This window comes from Callospermophilus lateralis, unplaced genomic scaffold (assembly GCF_048772815.1).
Source record: "Callospermophilus lateralis isolate mCalLat2 unplaced genomic scaffold, mCalLat2.hap1 Scaffold_73, whole genome shotgun sequence".
Taxonomy (NCBI): domain Eukaryota; kingdom Metazoa; phylum Chordata; class Mammalia; order Rodentia; family Sciuridae; genus Callospermophilus; species Callospermophilus lateralis.
The window spans coordinates 5,310,124-5,335,987 of NW_027515346.1; the positions used below are offsets into that span (position 1 = coordinate 5,310,124).

General features: G+C 34.5%; 1 pseudogene; it reads left to right on the forward strand.

Annotated features, from left to right (window-relative positions):
- Positions 1 to 720: 720 nt before the first annotated feature.
- LOC143389393 (mothers against decapentaplegic homolog 5-like) lies at positions 721 to 25,122 on the forward strand (annotated as a pseudogene).
- The last annotated feature ends 742 nt before the right edge of the window (positions 25,123 to 25,864 follow it).

The following is a 25,864-nucleotide window of genomic DNA, read 5'->3' on the forward strand; positions in this document are numbered from 1 at the left end:
CTTTTAATATAATCTGCATCTGATAATGTGACTTAAATAATCTCAACTTCTCTGGTAGAGTATCACTGGGTTCAATCCTTATTATCACCAAAAACAAACAAACAAACAAACAAAAACTTTAGGGGATTTTGATCACCTCAGCACATGTCATGTTTAGAATTGACAGCATGTAACATATATGAACTTTGGAGAAGGAAAGAACTTCATAAGCAAATGTTAGAGGACTCTTTTAGGCCTTAGTAGCTTTACCAAAGGAAAGAGTCTGTTTTTGTTTTTGTTTTTGATAATATATAGAAAGTGAAGTAGCCTGTTTTTACGCTTAGTTACCGTATGTCATTGTCAGTTGATTAATTATTTGTTCAAGCTGTGAAGAAGGAAGTAAGAAGTCACAGAACCTTTTGAGAAGATGTCTTCTTCTAGATTTTTGTTTTTTATTTTACTTTGTAATGCTTTTCTGTTCTTAGTGACAAATAACACATTTTTCAGTTATATTGACTTAAATATATGTAAATTGAATTGGTTTAAATTAGGATCGTTTCCTGCTTTCTCTTTTAGGACTTGTACCAATGAAAGAAGCATATGGCACTTGTGAAGATAAATGTCACTCCTCCTTCTTTAATTGGACCTTCTGCTTAGGACCTGTATGTGACTTTTCACCTGTGATCTGTTCTTTCAGTAGCTACTGACTTTAATTACGGGAAGGTCTCTAAAGATTTGTATCAAATGACTTCAATGGCCAGCTTGTTTTCTTTTACTAGTCCAGCAGTGAAGCGATTGTTGGGCTAGAAACAAGGTGATGAGGAGAAAAAATGGGCAGAAAAGGCAGTCAATGTTTTGGTGAAAAAACTGAAAAAGAAAAAAGGTGCCATGGAAGAACTGGAGAAAGCCTTGAGCAGTCCAGGACAACCAAGCAAATATGTCACTATTCCCAGATCTTTAGATGGATGCCTACAGGTTTCTCACAGGAAGGGTTTACCCCATGTTATATATTGTCATGTTTGGCACTGGCCTGATTTGCAGAGTCATCATGAGCTAAAGCCATTGGATATTTGTGAATTTCCTTTTGGATCTAAGCAAAAAGAAGTTTGTATCAACCCTTACCATTATAAGAGAGTGGAGAGTCCAGGTAGGTTTTATTGTCCTGAGAATAATTAAAAACAAAACTAAAAGGGAAAACAAAACAAAACAAAACAAAAACATGTCTCTGGCTGATTTGTATATAATTAATTTATTAATTGAAATATTCTATTGACTTTGTGTTGCCTTTTTAAAGACTTAATGTGGGAGGGATATTGGCTTGTTCTAATTCTTTTTTCACTGTAAACACCTATATATACACTTAGATGATCTTCCTTTCTGATGATATGTACTAGATCTTGTTCCTTTTTGTCTATTCAAGAAAATTGTTCCAACGATATCATCAGTCTTCCCAGCATCATATTGTCTTCTACCAGACTATTTCTGATAACATATAATCATGTTATGTTACCACCCATCCTAAAATAAGAGTTAAAAAAGAATTCCTGTCCTGACCTCATTCACACACTCCTATTCCTTATCTATTGCATTTTCTTCTGGTCTTTTTATAGAATTCTCCATTTTCATTATCTGTACACTTTTATTTTTTCTTCTTTCTTGTTACTTTTCCAGTTAGTCTTTCTTCCCTACCATTGAATGTTTCACCATCACTAGTGACTGCCTTTTTACAAATTAAGGTTGTTTCTTGGTGTTACTTCCTTCTTATAGTTTGACATAGTTGGTCTTCTGCCCTCCTACTCAAAACTTTTTCTCTTTGACTTTCAAGACACTACTTTCTCCTGATTCTCCTATCTCGTTGTCCTTGTTCAGTCTCTTTGATGCTTTATTCTACTATTTCTTAGGACTTAGTATTTGAATCTTTTCTCTGTCTTTATTCTATCATAAATGCTGTCATGCATTAAGTACCTCATGTTTGTTAAATCATCTATAAGCTGATGCTTAAATTTTGAACTCCAGCGTCAACTTCTCCCTTGAGTTTTAGACTTATACATCCAGTTATCTACTTGACATCTCCACTTAATTGTCTAATAAACAATGACTTTTGATTTTTCCCCCTACTAAATCATTTTTCCTCCTGTTTCTCTATTGAAGTGCATGGCAGTATTCATGGAATTACTGTTGTCCAAGCCTAAGTTCATTTTTATTCTTAAGTCCTGTATTTGAGCTATGAGCAAATGCTATTTACTGTACCTTCAAAATATATCTTGATATTATCACATCACACCATCTGTAAGCACTACTTTATAATAGATTGTCATCATCTCTCAACTTAGTACTCTCCTAATTGTTCTCTCTCCTTTCCCCTCAACCCATTATATTTTCTATGTAGCAGCCAGAGTGACATTTAAAACAGCATATGTCAAATCATGTCAGTTCCTACTAAAAACTCTTTAAAGGCTTTCTTTCACACTTAGAACAGGTCTCTTTATGACCTGTCCTCAGACTTCTGTTCCTTGGACTTGTCTACTCCTGTTTCCAGGCATTATATATTGCCTTTTCTGCTAAGGGACTCTCCCCTTGTCATATTTTTGTGGCATTCTTTCTCACTCTATTTAGTACTTGCTGCAAAAGCACCAACACTTGTTGACTGTTAGGTATTTATTTTGTTTACTGACTGACATAAGTAGTGCCTTCCTTAGTCTCATTCATTACTGCATCCCCGGTGTCTAGAGTAACATTTCCAGCACTTAGTAGGTGCTTCTCTGTATTTTTTTTTTCTTGGTAAGGAATTAATTACCTAAACTGATGTTTTAGTTCATTTATTGCTGCTACAACAATACCACAGACTGGGTAAATTATAAACAATAGAAAGTTATGGGGGCTGGGATTGTGGCTCAGTGGTAGAGTGCTTGTCTCGCATATGTGAAGCACTGGGTTCAATCCTCAGCACCACATTAAAAAATAATAAAATAACGTTATACACACACACACACACACACATAATTTTTTTAAAAAAAGTTATTCAGCTCATGGTTCTGGAAACTGGAAAGTCCCATGGTAAGGGGCTGTCTCTGGTGAGGGTCTTCTGATAGCATCATATGATGGCAGAATAGCAAGCTAGCATAAGTGAGGCAGGGGAGAAGACAGAGGGGGCTGTACTTAAAACAGAATCAATTCTCATGATAAATAACTTACTCCTGAATTACCTCTTATCAGCCTTCACCTCCCAACACTGTTAGGGATTAAGTTTCCAACATGTGAATTTTGGGGACATATTGAAACCACAGTAGCTAAGATAGTAGCTGAGTGCATTAGTTATCAATTGCTTTACAACAAATTACTGCAGATGTAGTATCTTGACACATTTATTACCTCACAGTTTGTGAATGAGCATCTAGTCATAGTTTAGCTGGCTTTTTGCAAGCCTCTAATGAAAGTATTGGTCAGGCCTGAGGTCTTATCAAAAGTTCAGATGGGGAAGGCTCTGTTTCCATGGTCACTGTAATTGTTAACAGAATTCAGTAGTCCTTGCAAGCTGCTGGGCCCTTGCTGATCATCAACAAGAGATTGCCTTCAGTTGCTTACCACATGTCCATCTGCATAAGTAGTTTACATTTATGGCAGCTTCTTCCTGAAAGAATGGCATTATGTTTTTATGGAATGTAATCACATACCTCCTGTCACTTTGCCATATTCTTTTGGTTAGAAGCAAATCACAGCATTCCTTACACTCAAGATCTACCCAAGGACATGAATAATCAAAGGCAGGAATCATGGTGGCCATCTCAGAGTCTGTTCACCACACTACAGATAACATAAACCCAGTGTAGTAAAAAGACTGAAAGTAACATTGAACATGGAAACTAGAAAAAGAATAGAAGTGATTATCCTGTCAGGGAAATTCCAACTTGAGAGCTTTAGAGCTGTTATTTAATATTTGAGATGATCTTCAATTTCTCATGGAGTCCCAGGAATGCTGCAGCCTGAAGTAATTGATGAAGAAAGGAAAATGGGAAGATTTCATAGAGATGTCTGCAAAACTCTCAAGTCTACATATTTGCTAATAGTAAGTCTAGTAAGTGTGTTACTTCCATAGCCAGGGTGTGACTGCAACCAGAAGAAGTTTTTGTTTATCTATAAATCCATTTTTCTCAGCTACAATCATTCTATAGAAAGAGCAAACATATACCTCTGATACTTTTAAAAACACTATAGATCACCTATCTTGCTAGATGGAATGTTAAGAAATCTAATTTTTGGAATACATGCCTGTAATCCTAGCCACTCAGAAGGCTGAGGCAGGAAGATTGCAAGTTTGAGGCTAGCTCAGATGAATTTGTGAGATCCTGTCTGGGGAAAAAAAAAAAAAAAGATTGGTGATATAGTGTAAAGGCCGAACTGGGTTTAATCCCCAGTATCACCAACAAACAAAAACAACAAAAAAGAAAAACAACAACAACAAAACTTGATTTGGACCCAAGTTCATCCAAACATCTTGGGGGGGGTGGGGAGGAAGTGGCACATTGGCCCAGTTCCAAGCACAAGATGATCACTTCATATAACTGTCTTACTAAAGTAGTATTAAGTGTTTATGGACTAGGTGGTTTTCAAACCCAATGAGGTTATTTCTTCATAGAATTAGAAAAGGGCACTAACATTTTAGACTCCTGTGAGTGTATAAATTTATAGATAAGGAAACTTAAACTTGAAAGTAAAGTAACATAGAGGATCACCCACTAGCTGGTATACAGTATATTGCACAAAGGTAAAAATTATGGAAGATAGTTGGGAGGTGTTGCATACTAGTTAAGATTGTGGGTTATGGAGCTAGACTTTCTGGATTTGAATTCTGGTTTTACTCCATACTACCAATATAAATTCAAGCAATTTACGTAAATCTTCTGTAAATTAATCTAGTTAATTATAAAATAGGAATACTACTACTCACCACCCAGAATTGTTATGAGGATTAGATGATTGAATGCATGAACAGGTATTTAAATTAAAACATCATGTGATTCAGAATGGATTTCAAATTAAATAGTAATTCTAGAATAATACATTCTGAAAATAGAACATGGGGGAAATGGCAGAGAAAAAATTTCAAAGGAATACTACTGCTCAAGCAATTGTAGTGGCTCATTGACCATGTAATCAGAACAAGTGATTGAAAAAGATTTACACATGAAATCTTAGGAAACCATGGATATAAAAAAAGATTCTGAAAGCTTCCAGAGAGAAAAATTTAGGGCATCTACAAAGGATTGGAAATCAGAACATTGGATGTCTCAGTGCAATTTGGAATTCTAAAGAAAATGAAGCAGTGCCCTCAAAATTCAGAGGGATAAAAGTTATCTGGCATTTTGTCTGCAAACAGAGAAAACTTTTTTCCAGATATTTTTCTTATATAAAAATTTCTTATCCTTTCTCAGGAAACTAGTAAGATGAGGCCCAGGAAATGGGAACAAATCCTACAGGAGGGAAGGTTAATGGGAATCTTGAGTAGCAACCAATCCAGGTTGGAGCAAAAGCGAAGAAAGACTCAAAGGAAAACATGAAATTAATAAATTATTTGATGATTGTGCTGTATGAAAAATAATATTGATAGGCATTTGGCAGACCTGGTGGAATACTGAAATTAGTGGTACACACTTAAAATTAAGCAAATAAAGGAGCAAGGCAATACTTAACATTAATAAAAGCACTGTTTGAGTTGAAATCACAGTACACTTGACTCAACAATGTTTAATATGTATCCATATATATATGCATACATATATACTAAATATAAACACTGGATATTTATCACAATTTTTTATGACAGTTGTGGGGAAGGGAAATTGGGAATGGAATAAAACAAGAAAGCTGCCTCATTTGCTACAAGAGCATGTCTACAAATAATGTCTTGACAAATCAGTAATAGCAATATAAGTATGTTATTTAGCAGTGCACAAAATAAATATCAGAAGAAATGGTTTAATATTTAAATTTGTTATTTATGGAAACAGTATGGGAGATGGCTAGAAATTGCTGTTTTGTTAAAATCTGATCGTTTTTATATGTTTATGCTGTAGTCTTTATAAACTCCACATATTATTTGGGAATAATAAAATAGTTTTAAAAATTTATGTATGCACATAATATAAAAGCAGGGGAAGCCAGTGATTTTAGTTATGCCTTTAGTTAAAAAAAAAACACAGCAAAGGAACCTTTAGTAGACTGAATTCTTTAGCTTACGAAGTCTTTTTAATTAGATAAGAAAATTTCTTGCTATCATTTAATGCCCTTCTTTCCAATGGTCGTTGCCCCATCATTCTGAAAGCAGAACAACAGTAGAAAAAAAAATGTTGTAGTCAATGTTGACTGTATATTTATAGCACAAATTCAGTAAAATGAAAAACCAGTACAAATAGTGAGCATTTGATTTGTTGTATGTATCTCAACTTTAGGGAGGGGAAAGTATGAAGCTAAAAAACAAACCAGTTTTGTTTGTACAAAATGATATCAAAATCAGTGAGATTTTTCTGAATGAAAAATTACATTGACAAATATAGGAAAGTTATTAAAAGAGATGAATTGTCATTTAAGAATATGAAGAATCAGATTTTAGTTTCCTATAAGAAAAAGTAAGTAATCAGGTGTTTGAATGTTGTTTTGATCACATGGGTCTTTAGAGAAAATGAACATTTGAATAAGGTTAAAGTTTTATTTAAAAAAAAATCTATTTAAATGTTATATATTTTCCATATGAGAAATTTCACTATTATCATCTTTACAAGACAGACTTTGAATAGAAGACTTCTACTAGGGGAACATTAATATTTTTGTAAAGAAAACTTTACCGAAGAACACAAAATTTGAATTTTTTTCAAATTAAGAATGATGAAAATATTCAGATTGGAAACGTGAAGGTTTTTAGGGCATCTCCATAACTTACTTCATCTTTATTCTCTATTCTTACCTCCCATAGGGTTCAGTGCCTAGGCCAAGTGACTTGTGTTTTCCCATCTCCCTCCTCTATGGTTCTCTTCCCCTAGCACTCACATGTGAAATCCTCCTGATTTTTTAAAGATCTGAACAGGTGTTGTCTTTTCTATAATATTCTGATTCCCTGTTAGATGGGAGTGTTCATTTATTGAACTTCTTTTGCATTAATATTCTGTATTATGGATTTTTTTAAACAAGTCTGTGTATCAAAGAATATCAGTGGTATCTTTTCTGGATTTTCTGTCTTCCAGAGTCTCTTATACAGGCTAAATGCAATAGTTATTAAATAGTTATTATGTTAATATAGTTTCAGGTTTCTACAAAACAGTCTTTCTAAAAGTAAATTGTTTTAAATGGTTTGTAGTTTTACATGAATCCTTTCTGCTAATCCTTTAAGGTGGGTGGGACATTTGCTTTAGTAATTTCTAAATAATGACTTCATTTTTGTCTTTCAGTCTTACCTCCAGTGTTAGTGTCACATCATAATGAATTCAATTCACAACACAGCCTTCTGGTTGAGTTTAGGAACCTGAGCCACAATGAACCGCATATGCCACAAAATGGCACATTTCCAGATTCTTTCCATCAGCCCAGCAACACTCCTTTTCCCTTATCTCCAAATAGCCCCTATCCCCCTTCCCCTGCTAGCAGTACATATCCTAACTCCCCAGTAAGTTCTGGACCAGGAAGTCCATTTCAACTCCCAGGAAAGATTTTATTGAGAGGAAAAAAGAAAAGTAATAATACTAACAACCCCTGAGAATCAGCATTTGTTCTTACTGCTGATCCTTCTGGTGAACTATGTTATAAAAGAGCTAGTTACATCTGACTGTATATTCTTCAGATAATTGTTTGATTTCAAAAATAGTTTGCCAGGCAGACCTCGTGACCCAGAGAAGGGGCCCACCAGCCTGCCTTCGTGGTAGACAGACCACCCCAACTGGAGGAGGAGCCCAGCCTCCTGCCTGCACAGTAGGCAGACCACGTGGCCTGGAATGGTGGGTACAGCCGCCCACCAGCATGGTAGACAGACCACCCCAACTGGAGGAGGGGCCGAGCCACCCACCCATGCGGTCACCTGACGGAGCTCTGGACAAACAAAAGGTCTCCCCAACACCCCCCACCTCATCAAACACCTTATGAGAAAAACTGATGGAACTCATCTTGGAAAATCCCACCAACACTTAAAACCCACCAACTGGTGGGCGTGGCTACAAGCTCAGTTCTGCAGCAGATCAGGCACCTGGTTTACATCTCAGAGAATAAGAGTAGAGAGGCCACAGGTGGAAGCTCAAGTCCTCTCACACTGACTACCACCACCACCTTGAACCCAGAGACTCAACCTAGGAATAGAAAATGCCACCAACTGGAAGAAAAGAAAACAGAGTTCTGAGAGACATTTTTTTTCTTTCTCTTTACTCTTCTCTTTCTCTCTTCATCCATTCATCCAGTCTCCTCTACCCTCCCCCCTCTGGTCCTCACAACCTCAACAGATGTGAAACCAAGAATTGTGCATGAAAAGGGTCTTTAACAACTGAATCACCAGAATAATATAATATAGAGAAATTGCATATGCCCCACCTCCCTCCCCCCCCTTTTCTTCCTTTCTTTTTTCTCTTTTTTCTTTTTCCCGCTCTCTTTTTTCTCTTTCTTTCCTTTTTATTTGTTTTTCTCCTTCTTACTCCCTCTATCCCACTTGCAATCCCCTAAATTTTACTAATTATAAGTAGGGTAATCTTATAAATATAGATAGGAATTTGAATCTATACATTCTTCCATAAGTTACCCATCTATTTGTTAGAGCTTCCCAAAGTTACTAAGTTAGATTAACCCCATATCCTCACTCCTTTACCCCTGAACATAACATCCTACACCTGAAATTCAGTTTTCTTCAAGCTACCTCAAACAGTATGCCTTTCATGTAACTAATGACTATATTTGTAAATGATAATTGAAACCAACATTTGTAGACATAGAGTCTAGCTATAAATGTAGTAATAAGGAAAAAGTGTGCTTAGATGATGTAATATTGATATTGGGAACTGTTAACATTGTCTTTCTCCACAAAAGGGAGACTTTGCAACTAGACACAAGCAGTATAAATATATAGAGGGAAAATCAATAACACAACAGTTTCACAAAGCAGAAAGAAAGGTGAGCAGTATGAAAAGACAAAGAAAGAAAAGACCACAAGCAATGCAGGTCAACTCAACTTTAGAAGAGGTAATATCTGCAGCAGATGGAATGTCAGATAAAGAATTTAGGATATACATGCTTCAGATGATCTTGAGTCTCAAGGAAGACATTAGACAGCAAAATCAGACAATGAGAGTACTACCAGCAGAGTAGAACACTTAGAAGATAGAACATCAGACAATGAAGACAAAATATTTCAACTTGAAAAGAACATAGACAGCTCAGCGAAACTGTTTAAGAAACCATGAGCAGAACATCCTAGAAATATGGTATAACATAAAGAGACAAAACTTAAGAGTTATTGGGATAGAGGAAGGTATAGAGGTCTAAACCAATGGAATGAGCAATCTGTTCAATGACATAATACGAGAAAACTTCCCAGACTTCAAGAATAAAACAGAATTCCAAATCCTAGAAGCCTATAGGACACCGAATGTGCAAAATCATAAGAGATACACACCAATACACATTATAATGAAGATGTCCAACATACAGAATAAGAAGAAAATCTTAAAAGCCACAAGAGAGAGGAAGCAGACTACATTTAGGGGTAAACCAATCAGATAACAGCTGACCTTTCATCACAGATTCTGAAAGCAAGAAGATCCTGGAACAACATATTTCAAACGCTGAAAGAAAATGGGTTCCAACCAAGAATCGTGTATCCAGTGAAATTAATCTTCAGGGTGGAAGATGAAATTAAAACCTTCCACTATAAACAAAAGTTAAAAGAATTTGTAGCTAGAAAACCAGCTCTTCAGAACATCCTTGGCAAAACATTACAGGAAGAGGAAATGAAAAATAACAATGTAAACCAGCAGTGGGAGGTAGTACAGTAAAGGGAAAAAATAACCAAAGAGGAAAAACAAATCATGTTAAGTAACATAAATAACCAAATATGGCAGGAAGTACAAACCATATCTCAATAGTAACCCTAAATGTTAATTGCTTAAACTCACCAAACAAGAGACACAGTCTAAATGAATCCAAAAAAAAAAAAAAGATCCAACAATATGTTGCCTATAGGAGACACATTTGATAGGAAAATACATACATAGACTGAGGGTGAAAGGTTGGGAAAAATTATATCAGTCATATGGACCTCAGAAACAAGCAGGAGTGTCCATACTTGTATCAAATAAAATAGACTTCAAGCCAATGTTAATCAGAAGGGATAAAGAAGAACACTACATACTGCTCAAGGGAACCATACACTAACAAGTAATAACAATCATAAATATATATGCCCCAAACAATGGTTCAGCTATGTTCATCAAACAAATTTTTCTGAACTTCAAGAGTCAAATACACCACAATTCAATAATTATGGGAGACTTCAACACACCTCTCTCACCACTGGACAGATCTTCCAAACAAAAGTTTAATAAAGAAACTATAGAACTCAATAATACAATTAATAACCTAGACTTAATTGGCATATATAGAATATACCACCCAACATCAAGCAGTTACACTTTTTTCTCAGCAGCACATGGATCCTTCGCAAAAATAGACCATATATTATGTCACAGGGCAACTCTTAGGAATCATAAAGGAGTAGAGATAATACCATGCATCTTATCTGATCATAATGGAATGAAACTGGAAATCAATGATAAAAAAGGAAGGAAAAATCCTGCATCACTTGGAGAATGAATAATATGTTACTGAATGATCAATGGATTACAGAAGACATCAAGGAGGAAATTAAAAAATTCTTAGAGATAAATGAAAACACTGACATAACATATCGGAATCTATGGGACACAATGAAAGCAGTTCTAAGAGGAAAATTCATTGCTTGGATTTCATTCCTTAAAAAAAGAAAAAACCAACAAATAAATGATTTCACACTTCATCTCAAAACCCTAGAAAAAGAAGAGCAAAACAACAGCAAAAGTAGTAGAAGGCAAGAAATAATTAAAAGCAGAGCTGAAATCAATGAAATTGAAACAAAAGAAACACCTGAAAAATTTGACAAAACTAAAAGTTGTTCTTTAAAAAATAAATAAGATCGACAGACCTTAGCCATGCTAATGAAGAGAAGAAGAGAGAGAACTCAAATTACTAGCATACAGGATGAAAAAGGCAATATCACAACAGACACTTCAGAAATACAGAAGATAATTAGAAAGTATTTTGAATCCTTATACTCCAATAAAATAGAAGATAGTGAAGGCATCGATAAATTTCTTAAGTCATATGATCTTCTCAGATTTAGTCAGGGGGATATACACAACCTGAACAGACCAATATCAATTGAGGAAATAGAAGAAGCCATCAAAAGACTACCATCGAAGAAAATCCCAGGACCAGATGGGTATACAGCAGAGTTTTACAAAACCTCCAAAGAAGAACTAATACCAATACTTTTCAAGCTATTCCAGGAAATAGAAATAGAGGGAGAACTTCCAAATTCATTCTACGAGGCCAACATCACCCTGATTCCTAAACCAGACAAAGATACTTCAAAGAAAGAAAACTACAGACCGGCATCTCTAATGAACATAGATGCAAAAATCCTCAATAAAATTCTGGCAAATCGGATACAGAAACATTATCAAAAAGATTGTGCATCATGATCAAGTAAGATTCATTCCTGGGATGCAAGGCTGGTTCAATAAATGTTATTCACCACATCATTAGACTTAAAGATAAGAACCATATGATCATCTGGACAGATGCAGAAAAAGCATTCGACAAAGTACAGCATCCCTTTATGTTCAAAACACTAGAAAAACTAGGGATAATAGGAATGTACCTCAATATTGTAAAAGCTATCTATGCTAAGCCTCAGGCTAACATCATTCTGAACGGAGAAAAATTGATGGCATTCCCTCTAAAATCTGGAACAAGACAAGGATGCCCTCTCTCACCAATTCTGTTCAACATAGTTCTTGAAACACTGGCCAGAGCAATTAGATGAAAGAAATTAAAGGCATAAAAAAAGAAAAAGAAGAACTTAAATTATCACTATTTGTGAATGACATGATTCTATACATAGCAGACCCAAAAGGGTCTACAAAGAAACTACTAGAGCTAATAAATGAATTCAGCAAAGTGGCAGGTTATGAAATTAACATGCATAAATCAAAGGCATTCCTGTATATCTGCGACAAATCTGAAATGGAAATGAGGACAACCACCCCATTCACAATATCCTCAAAAAAAAAAAAATAAATAAAATACTTGGGAATCAACCTAACAAAAGAGGTGAAAGATTTATACAATGAAAACTACAGAACCCTAAAGAGAGAAATAGAAGAAGATCTTAGAAGATGGAAAAATATACCCTGTTCAAGGATAGACAGAACTAACATCATCAAAATGGCGATATTACCAAAAGTTCTCTATAGGTTTAAAGCACTGACAATCAAAATCCCAATGTCACTTCTTGTAAAAATAGATAAAGCAATCATGACATTCATATGGAAAAATAAAAGACCCAGAATAGCAAAAACAATTCTAAGCAGGAAGAGTGAATCAGGTGGTATAGCGATACTAGACTTGAAACTATACTACAGAGCAATAGTAACAAAAACAGCATGGTACTGGTACCAAAACAGGCAGGTGGACCAATGATACAGAATAGAGGACACAGAGACCAATCCACAAAATTACAACTATCTTATATTTGATAAAGGGGCTAAAAGCATGCAATGGAGGAAGGATAGCATCTTCAACAAATGGTGCTGGGAAAACTGGAAATTTGTATGCAACAAAATGAAACTGAATTCCTTTCTCTCGCCATGCACAAAAGTTAACTCAAAATGGATCAAGGAGCTTGATATCAAATCAGAGACTCTGTGTCTCATAGGAGAAAAACTTGGCTCTGATCTACATATTGTGGGGTCGGGCTGCAAATTCCCTAATAGGACACCCATAGCACAAGAGTTGAAAACAAGAATCAACAAATGGGACTTAATTAAACTAAAAAGTTTTTTCTCAGCAAGAGAAACAATAAGAGAGGTAAATAGGGAGCCTACATCATGGGAACAAATTTTTACTCCTCACACTTCAGATAGAGCCCTAATATCCAGAGTATACAAAGAACTCAAAAAATTAGACAATAAGATAACAAATAACCCAATCAACAAATGGGCCAAGGACCTGAACAGACACTTCTTAGAGGAGAACATACAATCAATCCACAAGTACATGAAAAAATGCTCACCATCACTAGCAGTCAGAGAATTGAAAATCCAAACCACCCTAAGATACCATCTCACTCCGGTAAGAATGGCAGCCATTATGAAGCCAAACAACAACAAGTGCTGGTGAGGATGTGGGGAAAAGGGTACACTTGTACATTGCTGGTGGGACTGCAAATTGGTGTGGCCAATTTGGGAATCTGTATGGAGCTTCCTTGGAAAGCTGGGAATGCAACCACCATTTGACCCAGCTATTCCCCTTCTCGGACTATTCCCTAAAGACCTTAAAAGAGCATACTATAGGGATATTGCTACATCCATGTTCATAGCATTGCAATTCACAATATCAAGACTGTGGAACCAACCTAGATGTCCTTCAATAGATGAATGGATAAAAACAACTGTGGCATTTATACACAATGGAGTATTTCTCTGCACTAAAAAATGACAAAATCATGGCATTTGCAGGGAAATGGATAGCATTAGAGCAGATTATGCTAAGTGAAGCTAGCCAATCGCTAAAAAATAAGTGCAAAATATCTTCTTTGATATAAGGAGAGCAACTAAGAACAGAGCAGGGAGGAAGAGCATGAGAAGAAGATTAACATGAAATAGGGATGAGAGGTGGGAGGGAAAGGGAGAGAGAAGGGAAATTGCATGGAAATGCAATTTAAAATAGACATTTCATCAAAGAAAAATTGTTATACAAAATTATTGTACACAATTTTTATACAAAATTACACATAAGAGGAAGTGAGGGGAAAGGGAAAAAACAAGGGAGAGAAATGAATTACAGTAGATGGGGTAGAGAGAGAAGATGGGAGGGGAGGGGAGGGGAGAGGGGATAGTAGAGGTTAGGAAAGGCAACAGAATACAACAGACACTAGTATGGCAATATTTAAAAATGTGGATGTGTAACCGATGTGATTCTGCAATCTGTATATGGGGTAAAAATGGGAGTTCATAACCCACTTGAATCAAATGTATGAAATATGATATGTCAAGAACTATGTAATGTTTTGAAAAACTAATAATAATAAAAACAATAGTTTGGATTTTATTTTGTCAAATACCATGTTTAAAATATGGAAGTAGTAGAGGAATTAAATACCAACTGTTTAACCTGCTGTTAAGAATCTGCTCAAAAACAAACTTTCATACTTTATTTTGCATAGATGTACTACATTTTATGTCTTCACCAGTTAATAGTGTTGATTCAGTGCTGGTTTTAACTCTTTCTTAAGATATATCTCTGAGTATTTGATTCTGTGCAAAGAAAGGCAGTTTTTGACCTTTAATTCTATTTTAATATCTTGGATTACCATATTCTGTTGTACATACATGTGGGCTTGTAATAGGTTTACAATTACTAGTATATGTGCTGTCTAATGCCTGCATTTTTGTGCATCTAAAGTTCAGTAATGGACCCTACTGGTAATCTTGAAATTTTTTTAATGCTGTAAAGTAATAACTTTGAGCAGGATGAAGATTTTAACTGTTCTTTGGGATTTTAGCTTGTCTCATTTTCTTCCTCTTAGCTGATACACCTCCTCCTGACTATATGCCACCTGATGAACAGATGGGCCAAGATAACTCCCAGCCTATGGATACAAGCAATAATATGCTTCCTCAGATTATGCCCAGTATATCCAGCAGAGGTAAGAGAAGTATATTTTATCTTTTATCAGAAAGTTATGTTCAACCATGTTGATTTTATTGTAGCTGTGTTTTTTCTTTGTTTAATTTTCTTTTTTTAATCAGTGGATCTTTTATTTATTATTATTTATACCAGGTGCTGAGGATTAAACCCAGGGCCTCACACATGCCAGGCAAGTGCTCTATCACTGAGCTACAAATCCAGCCCCTGTAGCTGTTTTTATTTTATTTTTGTTTATTTATTTGCAGTGTCAGAGGCCCAGTGAAGGGCCTACCACATGCTAGGTGAGCACTCACCACTGATCTACACCCCCAGTCTTGGCCACTTTAAAAAAAAAAAAAAGGAAGATGTATATTTTTTATACTATAAATTCACCTTAAGTATATGATTGAATGATTTTGGAAAATATATAAATTTTGTACCTCAATGTAGTTTGAGAACATTTGAAGGGATCCTCACTCATATGAACAGCTCTACATACCATTCCAATCTGTTTTCTGTATGTATAGATTTATCTTTTCTAACCATTTTATATAAATGGTCATGTAAAATATAGTCTTTCATCTGGCTTCTTTCACGTAACATAGTATTGTCAATATACATTCATGTTGTAACATAATAATAGTTTGTTCCTTTTTATGGCTGAACAGTGGGGTTTTTTGTATAGATATACCACATTTTACCTATTTCCCAGTCAGTAGGAATTTTATCTGTTTCTTGTTTTTGTTTTGTTTAGTATGCATAATACTCTTAGAAACTTTTGTATAAAAGTCTTTGTGTGGACACCTTTTTTATGTTTCTTGGGAAGATACGCAGGAGTAGAATCACTGTGTCATATAGTAAGTTTAACCATTGAAGGAAAACTGCCAACCTTCTCCAATGTAGCTGTATCATTTTACACCTGCAGCGTTTCAGGGTATCAGTTCTTCGTAATCTGTTAACACTTACTATTATATCTGTCTTTTTGATTATAGTCATTTTAGTGAGTATGAAGTGCACATTGTGGTTTTAATTTTATACTCCTAATGAGTAATGATGTTGAGCATTTTAAAAATTTTTCTTTGATGAAACGTTTATTTTAAATTTTTTGCCCATTGGGTTGTTTATCTTTTTATTAAGTTGTACAAGTTCTTTATATATTCTGGATTTGAATCCTTTATCAGAAAGTGATTTACAAATATTTTATCTCAGTAGATTTTGTTTTCTTAATAATGTTTTCTGAAGCACAGTGTCTTTAAATTTTGATGAAGTCCAGTTTATCAATTTTTTTTCTGGATCATGTTTTTTGATATTGTATCTAAGAAATCATTATCTGTTCTAGGTATGTATAGATTTATCTTTGTAAAAATTTTTTTTGTGTTTATTCTATGTGTTCTATAGTTTTAGCTCTTATATTTAGGTCTTTGATTCATTTGAGTTATGTCTGTGTATGCCAAATGGTAAATATCTATATTTTTTGTTCTCTATTGCACTGACATCTTTATTAGAAATAACTTTATAATAAAAATTTACAAATGTAAAGATTTGTTTAGGGCCTCTCAGTTTTGTTCATTGATTGTATATCTGCACCTCTTTGTCTTGATTACTAAAGGTTGATATTGAGGATTTTTCCACATAATTTTTTATTGCAGTAAAATACACATAAAATTTATCATCTTAACCATTTTAAAGTCATATAGTTTGTTGCCATTAATTACATTCATAATGTGCAGTGGTTACTATCTTACATCTTTGTAACTGTTTTCACCTTATGAAACCAAACAAAATTTCTGTACCAATTAAACAATAACTCTACATATCTTCCTTCCCTAGCTCCTGGAAACCACCATTCTATTTTCTTCCTTCTTTCTTCTCTTTTTCTCTCCCTCCCATGAACCCAGGACCTCACTTAAGTGCTCTATCACCCAGCTCCACCATTATATGTTTTGTCTATTTGTCTTTATGACTGACTTATTTTACTTAGCATAATATCCTCAGCTTCATCTGTTGTGGTAAGATGAGTAATATTTCACTGTATGTGCACACCACATTTTGTTTATCCAGCATGCACTGATGAACACTTGGGTTGCTTCTAGGTTTTGGATATTAAAGATAACTCTTTGAAACCCACCTTTCAATTCTGCTATTGTGGGGTTTCATAGGTTCTGTGCATTTCAACTAGGTGAAGTTGGTTGACAGTATTGTTCAAGTTTTCCATATCCTTATTTTCTTTCTAGTTATTCAATCATTTATTGAGAATGCGGTATTGAAGTTCCCAACTACTGTTGAATTGTATATTTCTACATTCAGTTCTGTTGAGATTAACCTTATGTGTTTTGGGATTCTGTGGTTTGTATAATTCAGCATACAATTCAGTGGTGTTCAGTACATCCACAGTGTTGCTACCACTGTCACTGTCCATTTCCAGAACATTCTCATCATGCCAAGCAGAACTCTGTACCTATTATAAAGCTCCCTATTCTCTCTTCTCTGGCCCCTGATCAATACTCTTTTACTTTTCGTCTCTGTAATGCCTACTTGAGGTATTTAAGTGGAATGATGTATTTAGGAACTTTATGTCTAGCTTATTTCACTTAGTATGGATGGCATTTTCAAGATTTATCTATGTCATAGCATGTATTAGAAATTTATTCCTGCTGGGTGCAGTGGTGCACACCTGTGATCACAGTGGCTTGGGAGGCTGAGGCAGGAGGATTGCTAGTTCAAAGCCATCCTCAGCAACTTACCCAGGCTCTAGCAATTTAGCAATACCTGGTCATTAAATAAAATATAGAAAGGGAGGGCGATATGGCTCAGTGATTGAGTGTGCCTGGGTTTTAATCCCCAGTAACAAAAAAAAGAAAAAGAGAGAGAGAGAGAGAGAGAGAGAGAGAGAGAGAGAGAGAGAGAAAGAAAGAAAGAAAGAAAGAAAGAAAGAAAGAAAGAAAGAAAGAAAGAAAGAAAGAAAGAGGGAGGAATTCCTTCTTAAGGCCAAATTATACTCCACTGTATGTGTGTACACTTTTTGTTTCTATTTTATCTATTGATGGTTTGGAATTTTTCTACTTTGTTGGTTGTTGTCAATCATGCTGTTATGTTTGAGTGTCTGCTTATAATCCTCTTGAATATTATATTCTTGAAAATAGAATTGCTGTGTCATATGCTAATTATGTTTAACTTTTCAAAACCACCAAACTGTTTTGTACAGCAGCTGCATCATTTGACATTCCTACCATCTATATATAAAGGTTCCATTTTTTCCATGTACATGCTAATGCTTGTTTTCTATGTTTTTTCTTTTTTTTAATAATTACCATCCAATGGATATGAAGTGATTCTCATTGTGGGTTTTTTATTTGTCACCTTTTTAAATTGACAATGAAAAATGGTATATTTTTTATGGTGTCATTGTGGTTTTAAAGCCACTTTGTTTTGAGACTTTAAGTTCTGTATAGTATCCTGAGTTTCAAAATAAGATATTGCTTTTTAACATATTTCTTTAGTGTTTTGTGTTTTACACATTTGTGATAATAAAGCCTAGCTACAGAAAACCCACAGCTAACATCATACTTAATGGTGAGAAACTGGAAGATTTCCTGCTAACATTAGTAACAAGGCAAGGATGACTCTTCTCATGCTTTTATTTCCAGTTTGCAGAGAGAATCACTTAAGTGTTTGAGTTTAATTTTTTGTTTAGAATAGTATTACAGATAGTGATATAGTTAATCCTTTCCAGTTGTTAAAAAATTACATTTATCTCAAATTTAAATCTGAAGTAGATTCCCCTAGAAAAATAATTTAAGATATGATATTGCCACTATGTTCTGAATTGTTTCCTCCCAAAATTCCTATACTGAAACCCTAATCCCCAATGTGGTGGTATTTGGAAATGAGTCTTTGGGAGGTAATTAGATTTAGCTGAGATCATGAGGGTGGGGTCCTCATTGTGGTATTAGTTAATTTATAAGAGAAACAGATAGATCCCTTTCTGTCTATATCTTTCTCTACTCTTGAACACAAACCAAGGAAAGGTCATGTGAGCACAAAGCAAGAAGGTGGCTGTCTACAAGCCAGGAAGCGGGCCCCTCACCAAATCCTGAATCTACTGGCACCTTGATCTTGGACTTTCCAGCCTCCACAACTGTGAGAAATAAATTTCTATTATTTAAGCTACTCCATCTATGGTATTTGGTTATAGTAGCCTGAACCAACTGAGATAGCAACTGGTACCTAGATATGGGTGCTGCTATAACAAATACCTAAAAATATGCAAGTAGCTTTGGAACTAGATAATGTAGAGGCTGGAAAAGTTTTGAGATACATGCTAGAACAATATGATGTTGCTGTGAAAGGACTATTAAAGGTGATTCTGGTGAGGCCTGGGAAGTAAAAGAGAGCTTTAAATAAACCTTCCATTTTCTTAGGGAATACGTAAATCATGTTTAGAATGTTAGTACAGATATAGATGTTATACCAGGCTGATTCTTGTGAGGGTATAGACCTAAAAGAGAAATGTATTATTAGAAAACAGAAAAAAACGCCATCCGTATTGTAAAGTGGCAAAGAATTTGGCTGAATGGTGTTAATGTTCTAGTGTATTATAGAAGGTAGAACTTTTGAGTTACAAAATTGGATATTTAGCTGAGGAAATTCCTAAGTGTTGAAGGAGTATTGTAGTTCCTAATTGCTTCTCAAGAAAAAAATGAATTTGAGAAGGAATTGTTAAGCAACAAGGAATCAGAACTTAAATGATTTGGAAAATTCTTATCCTATCCATATTTCAAAAAATAACTCAGGTTTGCTCACCTGCCATTTGATAATGAGATTAGTATGGGTGTGAACCATGAACCTAAACAGCCACTTCAGCAGGAACACAGTTTGACCTGAAGAGAACAGAGATGGACTGGAGTTTAGTAAGGCTATCAGGTTCCTTAAATTCTGTGGCAGACCAGTTAAGCTATTTGACTATAATCTTTTATAATTCTTCAAAAAAGAAGAATTTCTCTGAAGCTGATTCAGAAATCATCAGGATAACTGGTCTGGTTTCAGTAGACTGAATGATGTCATGAGGGTACCTGGAGACTGGAGGGTGCAACTCCCTACAACACAGAACTTGGTGTAGTTTCACATGTTACAGTTGAAGGGGAATTCTGCTTTGGGATTTTGTCTCCTATCTCACCTTTTTCTGATTTTCATAAGACTAGACTTTAGACTTTATAGTTTTTGCTGGAATAAGTTAGGAGTTTGAGTCCTTTGAGATGTAATACGTGTATTTTTGCATGCTAAAAGACCAAATTGTGCCCTAACCCCCAATGTAATGGTGTTTGGAGATGGGGCCTTTGAGACATAATTTAGGTTTAGATGAGTTCATGAGAGCAGGGTCCTCAGTATGGAATTAGTTACCCTTATAAGAAGAGAAACAGAAGTGAATCTTTGGATCTTTATGAGCACACACTGAGGAAAGGCCATATGAGCACCCAGCCACAGGGCAGCTATCTACAACCCAGGAAGGGAGCCCTTTCTACATATCAGACCAGCTGACACCTTGATGTACTTCCCAGCATCCAGAACTGTGAAGGGGAAAATTAATCCACTTAGAATATGATATTTTTGTTAAGGGAGTCTGAGCAGGTTAAGTAAGACAGATAGTTGCTTATCTTTTTTTCTCAAATTGCTTAAATTGTCATATTTATGTCTATTTCTAGTATTTTTGGATATAGGTTCAAACCCAGGAAGGACAGTGATACTTAAGCGAAATGTCTTGTTTTCTTTCTCATGTAGCTCTTTGGGTTTGGTTGAACATTAAACACATAGTGAATCTGGAGTTTTGGATAATCACTTATTAAGTTTCTTTTCTGTCTGGTTTGTTCATAGATGTTCAGCCTGTTGCTTATGAAGAACCAAAACATTGGTGTTCAATTGTTTACTATGAATTAAACAACCACATTGGGGAAGCTTTTCATGCATCTTCTACTAATGTGTTAGTAGATGGATTCACAAACCCTTCAAATAACAAAAGTAGATTCTGCTTGGGATTGTTGTCAAATGTTAATCGTAATTCAACAATTGAAAATACTAGGTGTCATATTGGAAAAGGTAATCATACATTCAGTTGAATTCAGCCCTTTTTTGTATTGGCCATGAGCCACAGTTTGTTTAAGGAAGGTGCTGTAAACTTACAAAGAATCTAAAGGCCTCTGCCTCATGTTGCATATACTAAAGAATGTAAAAATCAAATAAAGATATCATGAGTCCTCAATCCCTTTTTAGTTTTTCTGCTTAAGTACTAGAGATCTGAAATAATTATTTCTTTGTTTTTTGAGTGTTACCCTAAATGGAATATAAACTGCACAGAAATTTATCATGTTCATAACAGTAGCTAGGACAGTGCTTGGCTCATGAAATATACAACAAATATATTTGTGGAACACATGACTGCTAGTGAAGAATGAGGATTTCATAATTATGGTATTTGTGGAGCATCTTCAATTGAGCTATAATGTGTAGGAATTACCATGATGTTGGGGGAGTGGAGTTAGAGGTGGAGAAACCAAGTGTGAATGACGAAGTTCTTTGGTGGCTTTATTATCACCCCTCACCTTTTAAATTCAGGAAGGTTTTTTTGTATAATTCATCGTGAAATATAGCTGCCACAACAACTATCTCACACTGCAATGAGATGCCAGAGTCTCATGCATGCATCAAGAAGTTTTGTTTTCACCTCTTGCTGCTTTTTGCTTTAACTTAAGAGGGTCTTACTACAAGTGGAAACAAAGGCAAATAAATATAATTATGATGGCATTTTTTTATAGAAGAGGTTTCATAAAATATTATGGTCAAAAATAGGTTGAATACAAAGTTCCCATTCTCTGTTGAGTTCATTGCCTACTTGCCATGATAGTGTTTTTGTTTGTTTGTGGTAAAATGTCTTCCTTGTATGCATTGATTTCCCACCCCATCCCAGTAAAAATAATTTTAAGTGAAATCTATTTGGTAAATTTTGAATTTCTAAAATTAGTTGTCTTTTTTTCAGCATACTATTCTAGGATCCTTTTGTTCATGGGTCATTTTTATTTACTTAGAAACAAAGCTGAATTTTTATTATTATCGACTGATATAATTTTATGACTTACTTGTGTGCAGAGAGATATGTGTATTCAGGGATGGTGCTACAAAGCACTGTGGTAAAGAAAAGTTGTTCATAAGTAGATAGTAGACAAACCTAGAATTATAAGTGGCATTTAGAGGATATATACAGTGGCAAATTTATATTTTGAAGCGTACTAGAATCCTCAAGATTGCTTAAGGTGAAAGAACAAGTTTTTGATTAATAGAATGTGGTATATTCACATAAAAAACAAAGAAGAACACCCAACCTTCCACACAAACACACACACGAAAATTACATAGGAACATTTATATAAAACTAAATGCACTTAAAAAGGTTCAAAAGATATCCACCATTTTGATATCAGTTTCTACACTTAATGAAGAGAAATTTGAGGTTATAGATATGTTGGGAAAATACCAGCTTTAGTTACACAATTTAAATTTTTGTATTGAAACTTTTCATGCATTATTTTTATACACACACACATACACACACACTATTCATATATTTTAAATATATTAAAAATAATTCAAAATTACAAAATGTCTGCAATTTAAAAACTCTTGTGGTGACCTGAAAGTACATATGCACCTTTGGGGGTTTTGTTTGTATTTTTGTTTAATATTGTTGTCCTCTGTTAACAAAAAGAAAATGCAAAACTATGCCAATGACTGATTATTTAAAGAATTCATGAAAAGGCAATTTTATTTTCTTAACCATCTCTTTCTCTCATAGAGATAATAGAAGATTTTGGAAAAGGAAAACAACTTAAAAGTAGATAACCAAATCAGCTGTCAGCTTCAGGCTTAACTTAGTTATTTGAGGACCATGTTAGACTTAGGCAGACAATAACCTCTTCATTATCTTTGGCAGCAGTAGGCCATCTAGTGGTTGCTTTTATCTGAAGACAGTAGAGAGTTTGCTATGAACATCTCCATATTTTGCTTATACCATATAATCTCTTTTGCTTTGTTAAACTGACTCATGCTACTCATCTTTTTAAGGTGTTCATCTGTACTATGTTGTCGGGGAGGTGTATTCGGAGTGTCTCAGTGACAACAGAATATTTGTACAGAGTAGGAACAGCAACTTTCATCGTGGTTTTCATCCCACCACTGTCTGTAAGATTCCCAGCAGCTGCAGCCTCAAAATTTTTAATAATCAGGAATTTGCTCAGCATCTGGCTCAGTCTGTCAATCATGGGTTTGAGGCAGTCTATGAGCTCATAAAAATGTACACCATTCGAATAAGTTTTGTTAAGGTAAGTATGTGTGATCTGTATTGAAAATATGTATGGGTCACTATAAATATGTATGTCTATAGGTTGTAATAGAAAAATCGTTAAATGTGGGTATTACTTTCAACTTGGTTTACTAGGTTCTTAGATGAAATCCTTGAGTTTATGATTGTAAACCTATGGTAAGTCTAAGATAATGACATAAAATGCATGATTGATATTGAACGGGGGTTGAGCTTACAAAGAATGTCAGTTAAATGATTAAAGTATTTGAAAACATTTAATATTAAAATTGCTTATTGAGTCCCTCAGCATCGATAGTTTTGATTATTATTAGATTCTATTAGACTGACTTGACAATTATTTGGAGTTCTAAAATTATTTTCCTTGAACTGAGCTTTGTTATTAAAAATTTGCAAAGTTCAAGTTCATCATTTACCCTCTTGGCCTGATTTTATTGAATATTCCGAACATGGTTCTTGAACAGAATTTGAAAAGAATTTGTGATATATTTAAGAAACATATACTATATTCACATAAAGATTTTTAGCCCAAGAACAACAACTATCATATGCCATGTGTGAATTTTTTTTCTTTTTGGCATTCACTCCCTATCTAGTGTTTCTTTCCTTCCTTCCTTCCATTCTTCCATCCATCCATCCATCCATCCATCCAGTGTTTTCTTGATACTTTACTGTAGATCTGATGTGTACATTGAATTTTCAATCACCCTAAAGTTATTTCCCCTTGCTCTATAGAAATGAGACTTTTGTATATTTAGTTTATCTGCATTCCCCATTTTCTCCATTCTTTTTCCTCTTTCCTCCCATAATTTTCCTGGACCAGGGCTAGAATAAGCAGTAACACAGAGAGCTTGATAAACTCAGATGGAAGAAAAGTGAAAAATTTCCTTTTTGTTTTTGTTTGTAGTTTTAATCTAGGATTTTAGTTCATTTTATCTCATTATTTTCCCAGCTTTAAGGATAATGGCTATGTAATCACTACATTAAGTTATTTATAAATGTGTTTATCACTATCTACAGTGCCTTATGTGACAGGAAAAAAATTAAAAAAAAGCAAAATTTTAAAAATATCAAAACACGTCAGACACAGTGGCACATGCTTGTAAATCCCAGTGACTGAGGAGGATTGAAATTTCCAGGACAGTCTCCACAACTTATCGAGGCCCTATCTTGACAAATAAAGAGGACTGGGGGTGTAGTTTAGTGATAGAGCACTCTGGGTTCAATCCCTAGTAACAAAAACAAAACCTGAAAACAAAGTTTTTTGGTCATATAATCTGACATGAAGTTATGTGAGGCTATTTATGGGTTTTATTTATCCTAATAAGTGAGAAAATATCTCATACAAGAAATAAATAATATTTTAATTATGAGATAGTGTACTTTATAATGTTTCTAAAATTAAAAAAATATGCTGGAACACCTGGTGTCATGCGTTTCTATTAGGAGAAGTATATGTTATTCAAAAATTCATATATCTCTGAACATTGTACATCTTTTCTTATAATTCCATGGTGAATATCAAGATTGGTTTTGTGATAGTTATTTAAGTATTCTTTATATCTTTACTGTTAAACTATCTGTTTGTTATTATAATTGCTTTAGACTTGTTGACAACTTAAAGAGAGATTGACTATGATATCTGTTCATTTTCATAGGGCTGGGGAGCAGAATATCACCGACAGAATGTTACCAGCACCCCATGTTGGATTGAGATGCATCTCCAGGGGCCACTTCAGTGACTGGATAAAGTCTTTACTCCGATGGGATCTCCTTTAAATCCCATATCTTCCGTTTCATAGTGCAGAAATATTCTTTTCAATTTTTATTACTGGACTTATTTTAATTTTAGAGAAACTTCCAGTACAAATACTGTGAGCCGACATGGAAAAACAGATTTTATAGCTTTTTCTTTTCTACATAATTGTGACCAACACATTTGTATTTTGTGATGAATCTGCATTTGTTTGTATTCATGTTCATGTGATTAACTCTCAAAGGTATTGTAAAAGATGTGGACTAAGTATTATGCCCATGTTCTGAATTTCGGTATTGATTTTAAACTGGAACATGCTTTAGATTATCATCCCAACAGGTTTTTTATTTGTTAATTTTTTTAAAGTATGCATCACATGATATAGAGGTTATAAATAAGGAAAAATAGTCTTCCTTTTGTGGATTTTCCAGAAACTATACTTCTAACAATTTCTTTGTCCCACCAACTTTAAAAAAGCGTAACACATAGTTTTTAAAAAGCCTATGGTCGGGGCTTAAAAGGAACTCTAAAATAATCTTTTTATATGATGGAACACTATGCACTGCTCTAACAAGTAGTGTTCAGTAAAAGCGAAGTGAGTTTTCTAGATGACATAAAATTTACATTTATATAGCTAAATGTTTGTCAGTATAATGTGACTTCATGCTCAATATCTTTTGTAAAGCATTTCCTTTTTAAAAAAAATGCCAAGTAATTGATCTCTAGTATATGTCATTTACTCAAAATCTTGTCATAAATACTACTTTTTAGCTAGTGACAGTGCATGC